A 15,757-nucleotide genomic window follows, 5' to 3' on the forward strand; every position below is an offset into this window, starting at 1 on the left:
GGACCCGGGTTCGATTCCAGCCCGTGGTCATTCTCTGCATGTCACTCCCCACTCTGCCCCATTTCAACTCTGTCTCTACACTATCAATAAAGCATAAAAAATAAACACACACACACACAAACACACAGGTTGTGTTTTCTTCATCACTTCCGAGGACATTACATAGACTTACATTGATTTCCTGGAGACTTTCCCTAACCCTAACCATAACCACCACCTGCCTAACCCTTACCCTAACCTTGACCTAAGTCTACCCTTACTTTAAAGCAAGTGTTCAACCTAAAATGTGATTATTAAGTTGTAGGGACTTCCATTTTGTCCCCAACAGACAGGTACGTCCCCACAATATCACTATGTAAACAGATCAATGTCCCCACAACATGAGTAACACACACACACACACACACACACACACACACACACACACACACACACACACACACACACACACACACACACACACACACACACACACACACACACACACACACACACACACACACACACACACACACACACAAACACACAGGGACAGTCTTATCTCTCTTTCCTTCAACTCCTGCTGCATCCCTCACTCTCTCTCTCTCTCCCTGTTTGCTGTGGTGGATAGCTGGAGAGTGATGCGAGTGACCTTGGCCTGGTTCCGTATAGCTCCAGAGGACGGCCGTGTCTCACAGCCATCCGTTCCTCCCCACCAATCCCGATTAGCAGCAGGCAACCGACAAGAACCAAGTGTCGCAGTGCAGAGGGGGCTGTGTGGAGGGGCTGGGGCTGGGACAGGGGAACAACAGCCTGTGGTGTGTGTGTGTTAGTGTGTGTGTGTGTGTGTGTGTGTGTGTGTGTGTGTGTGTGTGTGTGTGTGTGTGTGTGTGTGTGTGAGAGAGGGGTTGTGTAGGATGAGGATAATGGAGGGATATAGTTCAACAGCAGGTCATGCAGGACTAAAAAGTCTAAAGTGATCTCAGCGGGGAAGGAATGAAGGCCTGGATGGAGGCCACGGAATCTGGCCTGTGCTGCTGAATGTTTTAACTGCTCTTCAGAGCCAACACTGCACACATGGGGATGACAGCATAGACAGACACGTATGTGCGCACACACAACCATGGAATAAAGTTTTGGTAAGTATGTTGCAATTAAAGTTGTTGTCGCTTTATATCAGAATGGTCAAACACAGCAGCCTTAAGCAATTTTTAAATACAATGGGTGTCCGCTGGAAATGCACCGGTTACGTTGGACGATGAAGAAGCGTGCTTTAGAAAAAATAACTAAATACATCTTCACCTCATCTCTCGATATTGTGGAAAGACTTGAATAATGGCATCTCTAGTAAGTAACTTATTTTCCTAAAGGCTGAGATATACAGTAACCTATACAAAATACACGATATTACACACTGCAACTTTAAAAAACAAAACAAAAAACAAAAAAATACTTTTTCCAAACCTCAAAGTTTTTCTTTGGAGGTTGCAACTAAATGGCTGCCTGTTTTCCCTCAAGCCTTCAGGGCAACATTATGTTTTGCTCCCTTCAACCTTCTCCATGCAATCGTTCATCGCAACAGAGACACACACACACACACACACACACACACACACACACACACACACACACACACACACACACACACACACACACACACACACACACACACACACACACACACACACACACACACACACACACACACACACACACACACACAGCAGATGGGCTCACGCTATGACAGCCACCTTTACACTGTCCTTGGCTGCCTCCTCATAGTCCTCCCCTCCCCCCTTTACTGTAACTCTGCCCTCTGCTCTAACTATTTCCTCTTTAATTTAAATCAATTTCGGGGTGCTTCACTTGCGACACACGCGACAAGGTTTACCATGCAGAAGCTACTGTCTGGAAGTTTTCCCCATCTCTCTCTCTCTCTGTGTCTCTCTCTCTCTCTCTTCCACTGGCCCCTGTCCATTTGGGTTCTCCCTCCTTTTCCGACTATACCTCTCCCACCATTAAACACACTTCTCTTACACGAGGCGCAGGCTATCGACCCCAGTGATAATCCAGTCTTTCATATTGGCAGATTAATATTGACTCAGAGCCCTGGAGCTGATGCCCGGCCCATCCTCCAGGTGCTGAAGCATGCAGAGTATGAGAGATGAAGCCAGCCTGATATACATTCTGCTAGTGTCTCTCGCCCCACAAGAGCTGCACCGACAAAAGGAAAACACAATGCTAAGAGCAAGGAAGGGATCATGGTTTGACAGCTTTTTCGGCTTCACAGTATATGCACGCAGCCACATATACAGCCTTAAAATAAGATGTACTGTTCATTTCCTGCCATATATGTATTCAGATAAGCATGCATGTGCACACAGCTGGACACACTTACGTTTTAAACCCCTAGGCGGTATTGAGGCCAGAAAAAGAACATACCGTGAATGAGTAATAAAAGGGATCTGCCACAAGGTTTATTTAAATATTCTTTATCCACTTTGCTCAGTGGACCAAAATGTTTTGCAGGCTGCCTCTACACTTTTCCAGTGGAGTAACCGTGGAGAACACACGCTGAGACATTTTCACGGTGATTAATGAAGATTTGATGAGGGCAAATCAATGACTTTCATTATGAAATAGAAATCAGTGAGAGGCATGAAATCGAAATGCTCCCCAACACGAGATAAAAATAACAAGTGAATATGAAATGAATGTAGAGCAAATGGAGTCCACAGCAGAGTGACATTCAAGTCCATATCAATAGATTTATTGACTCACTCGCTAATGTAAATGTGCTGATAAGAAAGAAAGAAACAATAGCGCGGGTGTCAAGATTAGTGGTGAGTGAAAAACAAAGGGTAAGGTCATGACAAAGGCTTTATGTTCTTCAACATGATGAAACATGAGAACACAATGGCCCACACATTTTACAAGAAACTCTCTCAGCTAAGGCCCTTTTTGGTTAATGTTGCTAAGATCAGCATCTACACATTTTGCAGTGTAGATTGAAAACGGCAGCGAGCTTGAAAATGGTTCCTCCTTAAATTCACTGACCAAATAAAACTTCTACAATATCGAAGTCATTCTGTCCAAAACACAATTCAATTATTAAAGCTTAGTACATTCCCATAGTCTTGGAAGTGTATTTGTTGAACCAGACAAACCCACTGTTTGATCCGGTTCTTGAACAGTTTCTCTCCTGTGTTTTGGGGTTTGGTACAATTGCTATGCTTTTGATGGCTACATTTGTAATAGCAAGCCTCACTGCTGCAATGACGCAAAAAAAAAAGAGGCAGGTTTTAATGTCAGCATCTTCACCAGTTGATGGGTGAGGAAATTGTATGGCAAGCCCTCGTAAATTCTATATTATATTAAAAGTCAGACCTAATGTCATTCTCACACAAAGCTCTTTATATTCATATTCTTATAACCTTTATGAGAGAAAACCCTTGGAAGATGGGGAATAACTGCTGAGTCTAGCGTGGGAGTAGATCCCAAAACATGTACGTAGCTAACCAATGCTATGCTATGACCATGGCCTTGCAAGTAACACTAGGCTACTACATGTACCTTTTTAGCTGGTAACCATTCATGCCAATATTAGCAGCTTACCTTAGAAAAGTTTAAAAGGTGCTATGAGGAACTTCTTAATATCATATCTCAGTCTAATTTTTCCTCTGATGATCATAAATGACATGTAGCGAACAAGACCATCAGTGCAAAGAATGCTATTCTTATATAGTTTTTCTTAATGTCTTTGTCATGGGTCCCTCACCCTGGAACTACAGTTGGCGTGGTAAAAAAAAAACTACCGCTTTTGTCCAAAGTGCTAGAATTAACAAAAACTGAAAGTTCTTCGGAGCACCTTTAAATATATATATATTTGAAAATACAGTAAATCCACCCTCCCAGCCCTGGACCCCCACCAGTATGCATAACGAGGTAACAGATCTATAGAGGATGCTATCTGCTCAGCTCTTCACCCAAACAAATCATTTGCACTACTTAGTATTTAGAATGTATCTAATATCTAATATTGTTTAGGTTATGTTTATCTTATTCCCAGAGCCGGCCCGAGGCATAAGCGAACTAAGCGGCCGCTTAGGGCCCCCGACTGCCTGGGGGGCCCCCTAAAAAAAAAAAAAAAAAATTTTTTTTTTTTTAGTTTGTGTGTTTGATATTAACATCATATTATGCAAATGTGAGTTATCATACAAAAAAAGGAATAACATGTTTTGGTCTAGATAATTAATAGCCTAAAAATGTTATCAGTTCATCTGGGAGGAAATCCGAAATGATGTGATTATGTCACGTTCACATCCATGCACACTTGCACAGTGTTTATTGAGTTTATTTAAAAACAATTGGAAATGGGGCTGCCCTCAGTTGCCCATGCACTGTGTATAGTCTATAGCCTATGTCAGCCTCGTCTGTGGAAAAAAAGATACAGTAGCTGGACAAGAGTTCTTCTGCTTCGTTCCTCTCACTGCATTTAAATGCATTCATTATATTACAGAGAAATATGTCCTGTAAAAGAAAAAGAGCTCCAAGCCCAACCCAGAGGACCCTCCATAATATTTTATTTTATATTAATATTTTTATGGAAAATCCATGTGTCCTTCTTCAATAGCTTCTAATTCATCTGACCCAGTGTCTCCAAATTATTTGTTCACACAAAATTTCTCAGATTTAGCCTCTTAATTTTCCTCTCAAAGTGCACCAGATTCATGCATTTCACTTTAAAAAGGTTAAAAAAATCTCACGGGGGGGCATACCCCCGGACCCCCCTAGGAGGGTCTGAATCTCGGCTGTCTAATATTTTCGCACAGCCGCACAGTGGAGGCACTAGCGGAAAACACTGGGTGTGTGAATGATATTTAACACAGATCTATAGTTTCAGCAGCGCTAACATTGGAGAGGGGCCCCCTAATCATATTTCGCTTAGGGCCCCCTGAAGGCTTGGGCCGGCTCTGCTTATTCCACTCAATATATTTTCTTGATCGTTCCTATTGCACCGTGGGCCAGAGACGAACGCCATTTCGATTCTGATGTATGTCTCATATATCAGAACTGACAATAAAAAACTTTGACATTTTGAACTTTGTGCTGAATTAGTCACGTTGAGAAGACTCCAAAGTGTGACACAACTGTTGTGTCCATTTATGTTTTTTAAGCTAAGATTGGACAATTACCATATGGGGTAAGGTTTTAACAACCAGTCAGTTGGACTGCTGCTCAAGCCACTGCCATTACCGATGAATCGATCGTTAACCGAACCAAGTGTTTTACAGGCTATATAAAGTTAGTATCACAGAAATGAGGCTATTACCAGCCAGGGCCATGCTATGAGGAAAAGCTTTGCGGGGTCTAGTTGTGCTCCATCTATTACAGATGATAATGAGATAAATAAAGAGTTGTATTTTTCCCTTTTAAAATTCAAATGTATCACCCATACATGTCACCTTTGCTCGCTATAGCTAGCCTTTATCCAGCAAACTGATAAGCAAACACATGCAAGCAAAAGTATGTTGAGTGTTTTACAACCTAGCGATCACACGTCAACCTTTGTCCTTGGAATTTATTACAGACAACCTGAAGTGCAGAAGGATATCAATCTGACAGCAATGTGACCATAGAATACAACCAGATATGAGTGTTACCTCCGTGTTCTTGTACCTCTGCCACTCACAGAAATAATGACAACAGTAACAACATGGAAAAGCAAAAGGAGTATGGTTTGGTTTGTGTCATTTGTACACTGTTATTTTACCACTGAATATTTGGTCGAAGTTCAAGCTCGAGCTGTTGGCAGCCAATCCGGTGTGTGGGAATTTAAACAGTGGATAATGAGCACAGTAATGTTGGTTTTATGAGAGGTACACAGGTACACTGCTACATAGGTACACTTTCTGTCCAGGACTTCAATTTATTATTGGGAATTGTGACACAGATCCGCAGAGATGATTCATAGCTGAAAGAAAAATAGCTTTCCGTTTTGACAGGAGAGATGGAAATCGGGATGGGGAGACACAACGAAAACAAAATGTTTGGCCATGTTTGAGAAATGGCTGACAACGGTGCACCAGTCAAGTTGACAGCCAAAGTGTTCTCATCCTCGCGGACTTTTTTCGCCTCCACGCTGATGCACAGTTTGACTTCTAGGAAGTTTTGTGCACTGCAAAGTGCCACGCAATCGTAAAACTTCCATCTGTTTTCTGGAGTAGTGTTTTAATTATCACGCATTTCAGTTGGTGCCATTTGTCATTTTAACGGAGCAATGAGCCATGAAATTCGGTTGCACTGCAGCTTAAGAACAGCTGATATGGAATTAGGTAACGTTTGGGCGGCAACCAAACAACACAGTTGCCACATAACATTTGATAATGGTGATGTTAGGTCCTTTGTGTCTTTGTCAAAATGAACAGCTGTAATAGTCAACGATGCATTCCTAAGTTATTTCACACATTTAAATTAAAGGACTTAAACGACCAGATTAATAGAGGCAATTTACAGAAAGGAACGATTTCCAAAAAAACAAAGCAAACCTCAGCCCAATTAAAAGGCCCGTTTTACTACCTGCTATTACATCCTAATTATCGGATGCCTCTTCACACTCTAATAGCTAAAAAAACCTTCTGTCGGTACAGCTCCAACTTTTTTATTTCTGACCGAAGGCCTTACCCGGAGGCTGTATTTATGGAGTGCGGCAATGTAAATATGAACCTCGCATGGCACTGCACCACTCAGGAAAAACGTTGTTGTTCAAGGTTCAGGCTCGGCGGAGAACATACAGTACTTAGTGTAATGATGCATTGCCTGTGTGTGTCTAATGAAGATATAGATTAGGAGTGGATGCTTGCCCACTTCATTGGCTCGTTAATGAGCATATTTGTTTGCATGTATGTGGGAATCTGCTCTGGTAGAGTTCGTGTGTATGTGTGTGTGATGTGCTCTGAATATATATCAGGGGAGTTTGCAGTATAGCTGGCCTAAAAAGGACGGGTTAATGAGCCAATCAAAGTCCATCAGGGAAGCCATCAAGTGCTCCAGACGAGTCCACTGGTCATTCACTCTGTCTGGTTTTCTTTCTTTTAACCAAAAACTCCTTTTCACTCTGCAGCCCATACTTCCCCCTTTCTCTCGCACACTCTCGTGGACAGCCTCTCCTGCTTCTCCACCGTCTTTCACACTCCCCACAGATTACTGTTAATGAGGATATTAGCCATGGCAGTAAACAGTCCCCTTTTGTGCGATTCATTTGGCAGCAAGGAAGGAGGTGAAGGGAGGATAGCTCTCACTTTTTGCTCTCTTTTCTAGCCCCTCTGGCCACTTAGAAAGTAATACTGTGTGTGTGTGTGTGTGTGTGTGTGTGTGTGTGTGTGTGTGTGTGTGTGTGTGTGTGTGTGTTTGGGTGATGATGAGCGGGAGAAGACAAAGACAGGACAGTGCCACTAGGAAAGGGTCGGATCACACTGGCACCGGTTCACATTAGAGGTCATAATTACAGCCATCCGACCTGAAGAAACACATTTTTTTTTGTCAAAGCGCGCCCTAACCAGGCCAGAAATACTCACAATACTTGCTCATTTGGAAACCTACTCCTTAAATGAGCAGTTCTGCATTCTTCCAGAGGCACCCCAAACAACGTCAACGGCTACAATGTTTTTTGTTTGCCCTGAAGCATGAACCTCTTCTCAAATTTGTTTATTTATAATGTTGACTTTCTCAAGGGAAAGAATTGACCATCTATCTAACAGAGGGATATACATGTCCCCTGTGAGTAATGGAGTGGTTTAACGACTACCTCTGGTTCACCTTATGTAACCCCCCCCCCCCCCCCCCCCTCCAACAAACCAACAAACACGTACATGCTTTCACACAACCACATGGGAATGTGAGGTGTGTTGTTGCGGTGCAAACCCTGTGGGGAGGTCGCTCTTGATAGAGAGGGGTTTGTGTCTCATGTGAATTGGCCTAGAGCAGTGATCGGATAACAACCACAAATCAATAGTGTGCACATCTGTCAGGGTGTGATTAAAGTCTCCCATTCCCTTGACCCCATAAAGGCATACACATATGAATATAGACACACACACACACACACACACACACACACACACACACACACACACACACACACACACACACACACACACACACACACACACACACACACACACACACACACACACACACACACACACACACACACACACACACACACACACACACACACACACACACACACACACACACACACACACACACACACACACACACACACACACACACACACACACACACACACACACACACACACACACACACACACACACACACACACACACACACACACTTTTTGGAAGAGGGCATGTGATAGTGTGTGAGGGAGATGCAGGCCTGAGAAAAGTTAAGCATGTTTACCCTGAGGTGCAAAGTCTGGATCTGTGACCTCAAAAGCCCAACTTCACATCCAAAAAGGAACTTAAAGGCTATTTGTTGTAAGGCTTCCGCTGACATTTGACCTCAGGCTGTGTGCAATTTGACTACAATTTTAAGGCTACGGCAGTACAAACAATGACCTAAATAGATGGATACTATGTGTGCCGTGTTCTTCCTGGACACAATGGACTGCCACAACTGAAGAAACCTAAGGACACGGAGGGAAAGAAATTCATCAAAAAGCAATCATCAGTGCTAGGTGGGGACTGATCTAGCGTGGCATCCATTCATTATGTAAATCTCCCAACCTGGCTTTTCTTTATCATCAAAGACCCTCATTCTGAAAAATTAGCCACTCTCCGTCTGTGGGAAAAACAACAGAACTAAAACTGGACTGTTGCTATGGAAACTATGTGGGAGAAACCATTTTAGGGAGAGCTCTGTGTGTGTGTGTGTGTGTGTGTGTGTGTGTGTGTGTGTGTGTGTGTACTTTCAAGCAGGTGCATGAGGAGAGCAGTGTTAGCAATCAACAGGTGTACTGACAACAGCAATATCTGGGTCCCCAAATGGAAAGGTAAATTTGATTTAGGATGCCGTGACATCGGACAGTGGGTTATTCTGGCAATATGATGTCGCCTGTGTCAACCCAGATTGAGTACAAAAAATTAAAAAAAAGGTGCTGTTCTTATTGTCACCGCCGCACATGGACCTCATTATAAGGAGATTAGTCCACGGCTCGCAGGATAGAAAAATATATCATAATCCGATTCATTGGTGTCTATCATCATTGCAGAGCTGCAAAGGAGGCACCAGGCTCACACAGCCATTTAAAGCAAATGTGGATTTCCTATTGAGGTGGGATGAAAAAAAAAAAGATAAAATAATACAGCAGGGAATGAATATTGCAGGATATGAAGACACCCCCTCCTCCAACCCCCCCCGCCCACCCCCTCCACACACACACACAAAATCCTTTGCCTCACGCTTACTTTTAGTCAACTGCTGCAGCTAACACAGGCTTGATAAAAGATTCATAGGACGAGAGAGCCTACCTTCAAGGGCACATCAAACTATGAACGATCATTTACATTCATGAATCAATAATCCTTGTCGGATGAAAGGGGGAGAAAAAGGGTTGCTTCATCTTTGGGGTCATTTCTTGTGTTGAGGAACCTCATTTTCATTACCAGGGATAAAAAAAAAAAACGCACCAAAGCACAGGAAACCACTATTTGCTGGAGCATCGGTCATCTCCGATAGGCCCTCTACCTTTTCATTTTGGAATTTATGAGGGCTTTTTATTCTAGCCCCCTTGGCAATAACTTAGCAGGGTTTGACAGCAAACAATGTTCTCCGTGCCGGCATATCTCGGATGCCCGTGTCTGTAATATGAAATGTGTTCCGTGTTCACACATCCTATGGCAAAGCGTTTAACACATCAACGGCGTATGGGAGGATCAAAGTCTGGCCAAGCACTTTGTCTCTCTCTCTCTCTGTACCTTTGGTTAATGTGTAGGCCGTGGTAAGAGCCCGGCTTCATCCAGGATTTGTTCTGTGGTTCGTGAAGGCTTATCAGCGCTAGGAGTTTAGTGTTGTTGGGCTGCTTCTGTTGCCTGAAAGAAAAAAACAGGTGAAGACAAGCAATGTCTCCAGCAGTTACAAAGCAGGAAAAGCTATTTTTTGATGTTCGGGGGGTCTGGAAGTAAAAGTCCCCCAAAGCTACATAATGAAACAGATGATGGGTGATTTACAGGATGATGTAGATGATGTCGTTTTCAGAAATAACAACTCTTAAATTAACATTTGAATTATGAAAATAACTCTAAACTTAAAAGGAATAGTTCAAAATTTGATGATTTTTTTAAGCTTTTTGCCTCACTCGCAAGCTCAAGAAAAGGCGACAGAAACAGTTCCTGTAACTGTGTGTGCATTTTTTTATATAGAAATGGGCAAAGGTCACTCATCCAGGTTAGCTTAGCTCAAACAACGGTACAACATCGCTAAAAAGCTGTGTGCTTGTTAATTCATCACGTTAAGTTGCGCTTTGTCTGACAAGTGTTTCCTTCTTTTGTATACAGCCTATGGTGCTTCCCCACACTTTATTGTAAAATACACACATAGAGCACACCAAGATCCCCTTGCAACAAACCTCCAGGCATCCGTTTGAATCTACCACTGTGCTATGAATCACGCTTTTGGTTGAAGTGTCTAACAAGAATAGATTGCATTGTAATATTCTATCCAGATTGATATGCAATAAAGCAGCACCATGAGTGTAATCCAGCAGCCACCTGGGAGCCCTGGTTGGTTGTGACAGGGGCAGCTAAAGGACGAACGATATGTGAGCGCATGATGTACTTCAGATGATTAGGTGAGGAAGACAGTGAAGAAGGAGCATGTATGTTCATGTGTTTGTGTGTGTGGTGGTGGTGGGGATGGTGTGTGTGTGTGTGTGGGGGGGGGGGGGGAGGGGGGATTATAGATGAACACAAGATTGGGCTTTTGTGCTCTGTCAACCTGCTCAGGCCCCTACAACGATGTCATCATAAGCCTGCGCCCGAGCACCTGTCACACACGATGGATGGAAGGCAGCAGAGTGGAAATACCTGTGTGTTTACCTGAGAAGTGAACACTGCAGTCCGTTCAGCTGCTGATAAGTGTGGGAGTTAACAGCTCACTCACTGGCTTTTGCTGCTGTTGGAGCTTCATATCTTCTATAGGCTTCGTCCACAGGGAGAGACCGGCATGCCCTGTGTTCCCCTTCATACAAAACCATATGCTGAGGAAGAGTTCAGATGCATTACTTTGTTGAAAGTGGAAACACCCCATTGCAAGACTAATTAAAAAGAACTTGCATTTAGCTTTTTCTTAACAGTATTTTGCAGCACAATTTACTAAAGTACTGTAATTAAAGTACCTCTAGTTAAGACTGGCAGCCACCTGAGTATTGAATAATTGATGCCTAAACGTGTAAACACCAGCTTAGTTTTTCTTTTAGCTGGTCCAGGTGGAGCTGAGCTTAAAGACAAAATGCATTTTCTTAATCTGCTTAATACTTATGGGGTCGTACATAAGCGTATTATTGCACAAAATTGAACACACCGATCATTTCACATGAAAGATTTCTCTAGTTTTGTCTATGAGAAAAAGATGAGGCCATGCACTTTTATGGACCAATCAAAATTTAGCAATGTAAGAATTAAGAGTGACACACCCATTGTGTTCTGGTGAGGGCCACACCTTGTTTTTTTTGTAACTGGTTGTTTGTGCAGTGTCCAATACTTATTGTTGGAGAAATACATACAATTTAAAAACAAAATTGGAAAATAAAACCTAACCTTAACGGAAGGTCGCATTTTTCAAGAGCATTAAAGCTCTTTTCAGTCTAAAGTGTGGTTGAATGAAAAAGGTGAGAAAGTGATGATGTGAAACGATTGTATATATTACCTTGAAGACTGAATCTTTACTTCTTGAGCAGAAAGAGTTGGAGGAAGACCTTGACATGCAGTGGACAGCTCTGCAAGCAGTAAGTGGTAAACTTCTTCTTTGTCAACAAGGTTTCGAAGGTCAAGAATGAATTTATGCTTGTGGGGAAGCCTGAAAAGAGGGTCTAAGAAGGTGACAAAAGATTCACACATGTAGTCAAAGACCAACAAGAAGATTTATTCACGCAACTAGCACCTAGCAAACTAGCGCTAGCACATAGACATCGGTAACTTCCAACTGACAAACACACCTCTTTTAAATAGACCAAACAATCAGTTTAGACTGAACCATATTTCTCTCAGGGGTGTTTCAGATTCTTACAACTATAACAAGTGAATATCAAAATGTTACTTGTAGAATACATTATTTGAACAAACAACTCTACAATATTCCTCATCATTTTGCAAGGAAAAGTGTTATCATTACAGAAAAAATTCTTATCAACGTAACATCTCAGAATAATCCTCCCATGATTGGTGTAACCCATGATACCATTGATGATGTCATGGGTGAAAGTATAAAAGCAGGAAGTGTTCGTTTTACCTGTAGGAAAGCATGGCGGGTGTGTTTTTAGTAAGAGCAAATTAAGCTAATGTTCAGCTCAAGGAAACAGCAAACATTGACCGAACTTAAACGATACATCTATTTTTTGATTTTTTTCGTCTGGGCCAAGCCTGGCTGTCAGTGTCCTTCACAAAGGCATGGCTTTAGGCCTTCATCGATTCCTTATGATTGATCTTGGTGTTCTTCTGATGGCTGTTTTGTAGAAGTTTGTTCTGGTCTATACTCCCATTGTGTTCGTTGCCAGCACAGTGTTCAGTGATCAGTGTGATTTCATTGAGGATATTATGGCTTTGGGTGTCTGATCATAGAGCTCCCTGGTCGGATATCTTTTTGAGCCAGACCACAAGGCCAACGTTTCTTGGGGATCTGTATATGAAAAGACTCCAGGTTTTTTTCACATCAGCCTTGACAGCTCTCCAACTTTCAGATCTAAAGAGGAAAATAACAGATTTCACATTTCTGACTGCCAAAAAAAACAACTTAGGATGTTGATGGAGGCTTACATTTTTAATATAATAGTGAACCAAGAGTGTATGAAGTGAAGGCCAAATAAAGGCTTTGAGTTACATCGAATGAATTATTCATCTCGGTGCAACTTGATTTTTATTATATTCAAGTATGCTTGACTTGAGTGCAAACACAAGCACAGATAATGTCATTTAAGTGTATTTCTGGAGCCCTGAATCATAGATGCAGCCTCCAAGGGACTTCGCAAAATCCACAAACAATGAATAAATGAGCTCCTTAATAAAATGGTTTAAAGAACAACAGGGAGAAGAGAAATACAGACAAATGGTGCACACTTAAAAACTTAACTTGCAAAAAAACTAAAAACATAGAGGGACTGAAATGAGGCAAACACGAACGTCCATCATATTCAGCTGGAGCCGGCACTGTGGGTGTTTACATTTTATTTATTTTTCACATCCCCGTCAAGATGCCATCTATTTATGCAACAATGCGATTTGTTCGGTCGCACAGCTCTACTCATGCGTTGTGCCGGCACAAGTTTACACACATTCGCCTCTGAGCACACAATCCCCCTGGTAGGGATCCACAACATGTAAATGGATATATAAATTCATGCTGAATAGACAAACACGCTGAATACACATAAATCTAAATCCTAATACAGGAGGAGGTTGAGGAGGTGGAAGGACTTATATTGCTGAGAGGCAGGCAGGGGCTGAAGCAAAAAAAAGGATTCAGATCGAAACTGTTGCATTTTTAAATGTTTTTGTTGTTGAAATAATAGAAGCAAATCTATGTAAAATTATCACCTAGCTGGCTAGCTTCATGATTGGAAGGCACACGGAGCAAGACGGCGCAAGCCAATGGGATTTTTTGTATTCTTTAAAAAAAATAAAGCTTTATTTAAGTTGTAGCATTTCAACAAAAGTAAAAACGACTGGTAAAGTTGAGGTAGTCACAGAACATGAAGAATAAAGAATTAAAAAGGGTTTTCACAGCTTTAGAGTTTTTGCCGTATGTGTTGGCGTGTATACAGTGTGTCATTTTTAATGATAAGGAAATACGATTTCTAAACAGGCATTTCATCAGACAAAAACCACCCCAACAACTAAAACTGCAGAAAATTCCAAATAATCTAAGAATGTATTTATTGAGGTGTGTTCAGTTGGTGCTTCTGATTTGTAGGTTGGATTAATAAAGAGAAAAAACATGAAGCTTTTATTGAATGGATAGCATATGTGGTATATAGAACACCTCTCGCCAGGAATTACCAGGAATTTCTCAAAGGTGCACTATGCAGTTCCAGGGAAGCGCTGTTTGTTTGCATTTGCAGAGCTTTCAGTTAGTATACAAACATATTTTACCCCAATTATTAAATAATTCTATCACTTTGAATGAAAACAAAATAATTTTGAGGCACCTTTAACCAAATGTAAGACTTGAATATAGTATGTCAACAAAGATGTGGATCCTGCTGCTGTAAACAACAGCTTTTCAGGTAGCTTTCTAACTTCACACAGTGTTCCAGGGATCCAATTTCATGAGAAGATCCCTTAAGAAATGTCACTTATCTGACACACTCAAAGTTACATTGTGCACCTTTAACCCAGTCCAATGTTTAAATTATTCCAAACAAAGAGAGAAGCAGGTTTAATAACTGTACCCCTCAGGATTGATTCCCTCTTACACGTATTATTGTTTTTTGTACATAAAAGAAGGATCTGAATTCCCTATGTCTTATTCAGGTGGAGTATTTTGATGGACAACATCTCTGGTTGGAGATGACAGCAGCATTTTAATACCTGACAGAGAAGCATAAAAGACTAAAACAAACTCTCTAGGGATCACAGGAACTTTATAGTCTGATCAAATTTGAGTATAAGTGAACACGAACTGGTAAATAGACTGCCTTTATCTCTACAAGTATTTGTATCGCGATTTCTTTTCATCCGAAAGGCTCAGACTCAAAGAGCTCTACTTTTTTCTGCTTCTCATTCACACATTCACACACATAAACCATTGGCAGCAGGCTACCACGCAGGAGAAATCTGAGGGTCAGTGTCTTGACTTCCTACTCTGCCATCGGTGGACGAACGCTCTACCTGGGACCAAATTGTAAAGAGTGTATGGTGATTGTAGTTAAGGTCAATGTAGGGCACATGTATGTTAGTCATGAGCATACACAGGTGCATAGCCTCTCTAAACATTTCAATTCTACACACCTATAGACAGCAGTTTTAAAGACCTTGGGAGCGAAGACATCTTTGAAAATGATGACCATCGCTTGCTTGTAGGTTAGAATGTTTTGAAGTTAGAAGGCACAGGGATTCTCCTCATACAGTGTGTGCAGTAATACTGTACTGTATGTGCATGTTTGTAATTCTGTGTGGAGGTCTGCATTTGTAAAAGGGGCCACAGATGGTACCTTTGATGTAGGATTGCTATGGCACATTAAATCCAACCTACAAAGCTTCAATACTGAAGAGAAAAAAAATATATATATACATAATACTTCTCCGAGCAATTACAGCACCTGTAAGCGAACAGGTAACACGCTAACGTGTTGCATGAGTCATAGACCATCTAGAAGGTTAGTGCAAAGTTTGTGGTGTAACCAGCTTCCTGCCTGTTAAAAGCTTCCCACACAAATGGTCAGGTATTGCATTTACATAGAAGTAAGATGCTTTCTATGAAAAAAATATATGATTTCTCTTCTCATTATTTTTTTCAGAATATCTTACATCCGCAGAGGCTGATATAAGATTCACACTCTCCTCTTTTGGCTGCTTGTATCTGCATGTCTTTCAATCTA

Source organism: Ammodytes marinus, assembly GCF_949987685.1.
Source record: "Ammodytes marinus genome assembly, chromosome: 19".
Taxonomy (NCBI): Eukaryota; Metazoa; Chordata; class Actinopteri; order Uranoscopiformes; family Ammodytidae; genus Ammodytes; species Ammodytes marinus.